Here is a 2,500-nt window from a genome sequence, read left to right on the forward strand (position 1 = left end):
AGGACAAGCCTCCTAGGACGCGCTTCCGTGGTGCAGCGGAAACGTGCCCCCCACATGCGCAAGGGCCTTGGATCTGTCGTGTTTACCCCAGCGAAGACACTTTCAAACTACAACGCGGGTCTTGCAGAGTGTAATTCAGACAGAGGAGCTGCTTTAAAAAAATGGTAGCAGGCATGTTTTACAGCATGACCCGCCCATTACGACTCTGAAGCCCTTAAATCCGCAAGTATTAAGAAAATATGATACTACTTTAATTAACTTATCTTTCATTTATTATTATAATTAACTTGTCATTTCTTTCTGTTATCACTGTCAGTGTAATCATTTCTTTTTCCATTTAATCAGCATTTCTTTCATGTCCATACTTCTTTAAAAAAAAACAAATAAAACAAGGATAAAACGCAAACAAACAAAACTTATAAAGAAAACCTGAGATCCCCTCAGTCTGGATATTCTCAAACGTGTACAATACATATATCACATCATATCTGGCCTCTTACAAAGAATGAAAATATACTTATCTCTCTCTCGTAGGTCTCAAGAAATACATCAAGGTAGCGGCGAGCGGTGAGGCCGGGCGCCGCGAACCAGACACGGCTACAAGCGACCCACCCAAGAGCGATACGCGGCAAGACTGTGGTTTATATACTCTTGTGTCTTGTCACAAAAGATTTTTAAATAATATAAATTAAAATAAAATAGGTAAAAATAAGAGTGAAGCGTATTTGACCCTTAAGCGTTAAAATATGCCCGAGGCCGTTAAAAGAAAGCTAAAAAAAATATAGAAATACACGAAACAGTAAAATGCTCCAGGTGGCTGCCGAAGCCTCCCACAGATGGTGCTGCGCTCTTAACAGGGGGACTCGCCTAGTCTGGACTCACAAAATAGTGGAGGTACATCACGTCCACTACAGATCGATCCCGAGCGGAAGAACAGTGACGTAATTTTTTAAAGGATATTACTCACGGAATCTTACCGAAATAAATGGTGATGAGATTATATTAGAATATAAGAATGCTCGTGCAAGTCTGTAATACTGCACTAAGCACTGAAAGATTATTCGATAAACCAAGAAAAACTCGTTTCGAAAAGGCGGTTTCCTCGTCTTCAAGCTAAGGACTGGCGGTTGGTTGGTTTGGCGAAGGATTAGGGTCGGTGGTCGGTTGATTAGGATTAGGATCAGTGACAACACAAAGACAAGCTTAGTTGGTTGGATTGGTTGGTGATTAGGGTCGGTGAAGGATTAGGATCCGTGGTCGGTTGACTGGTGAAGGATTAGGATCCGTGGTCGGTTGACTGGTGAAGGATTAGGATCCGTGGTCGGTTGACTGGTGAAGGATTAGGATCCGTGGCTGGTTAGTTTGTAGAACCAGGGGATCGAAGGATTGGCGGTGGTGGTGGATTAGGATCGGTGATGGTTGGTTGGTGGTGGCGAAGGATAACTCTTAATTAGCTAATGGATTAGTGATGGTGGTGAAGGCTTAGGGTCGGTGGTGGTTGGTGTCTGTGGGGAAGGATCAGCGGTGGTGTTATTATCATCATCGTCATCGTTAGAATGAGGATTTCATTTCTATTATTGTCACCATTATTTTAATTTTACTCATTATCATCATCATTACCAATGTTATTATTCTTTTTCATTATTATAAATATTATTATCATTGCTGTTGTTGTTATCATCATTATTATTACTATTACTATTATTATTATTATTACTATCAATATTTTCCTTATAATTACATTACTATTATCATTATAATTATTATCACTATTATTATTATCAATATTATCCTTATCATTACATTATCATTACTGAGTAAATGAAATTCTAAAATAGATAAACAAGTAAATTCTGATGCTGCACATGATGCTCTTCCTCTCTAGTATTGTAATTTGTAGATATTTCAAGAGTTCAGCTAAATCGGTGCCACTTTCGCAATGAAATATACAAAAGTATCATTCATACCGCTGTTTGCGTAATAACGTTCCAGGCTTTAATGCGGCAATGGATCTTAAGATGGTAGAAAGAGATAAATAGTGTATAAGAAAATAGTGATAGCAAGTTGTTAGTCAGGTCAACGGTTCCTTAAAGTAATCGAATTTACATATAGCCACATATCTTAATAAGTGATTTACTCCTTACGTAGATTTCTGTTATGATTTACACGAAGAAACAGACCATCAAGTACTGAGAGGTGAAATAGAGGCACATACACACAAGCTACAAGCTAATTGTCATTCTGTTTAGATTAAATAAAATCCGTAATAAAAATCAAATCAGAATTAACAGAATGTAGTGGATTTATAACGTCAAAAATTAACAACGATCGTTCTCAACAGTGGGCTTCCCCGTTCTCTTTTAAATTTTACCTATTTTCTATGATTCTATTATGTGCAAATTACTGTGCACTTGTAGTAAGGGTAAGGAAGCGAAAATTAATGATAAAAAGGAAGAACTAAAATGATATCTCCAACGTTAACTGACAGCATAGCTTTCAC

At 37.7% G+C, this 2,500-nt stretch overlaps 1 long non-coding RNA gene across 3 annotated transcripts in view; it reads left to right on the top strand.

Moving 5' to 3' along the window:
• Nucleotides 1-712, top strand: part of LOC113826851 (uncharacterized) — a 3,278-nt gene extending 2,566 nt beyond the window's left edge. For 2 of the 3 annotated variants that reach the window (XR_003477698.2, XR_003477699.2), the window contains 2 exons: nt 1-226; nt 535-712. The exon at nt 1-226 is cut by the window's left edge. This is a non-coding gene — a long non-coding RNA (uncharacterized lncRNA). The remainder of the gene's footprint in view (nt 227-534) is intronic. The other variant, XR_011399349.1, reaches the window with a different exon arrangement.
• The last annotated feature ends 1,788 nt before the right edge of the window (nt 713-2,500 follow it).

Source organism: Penaeus vannamei, chromosome 20 (genome assembly GCF_042767895.1).
Source record: "Penaeus vannamei isolate JL-2024 chromosome 20, ASM4276789v1, whole genome shotgun sequence".
NCBI lineage: Eukaryota > Metazoa > Arthropoda > Malacostraca > Decapoda > Penaeidae > Penaeus > Penaeus vannamei.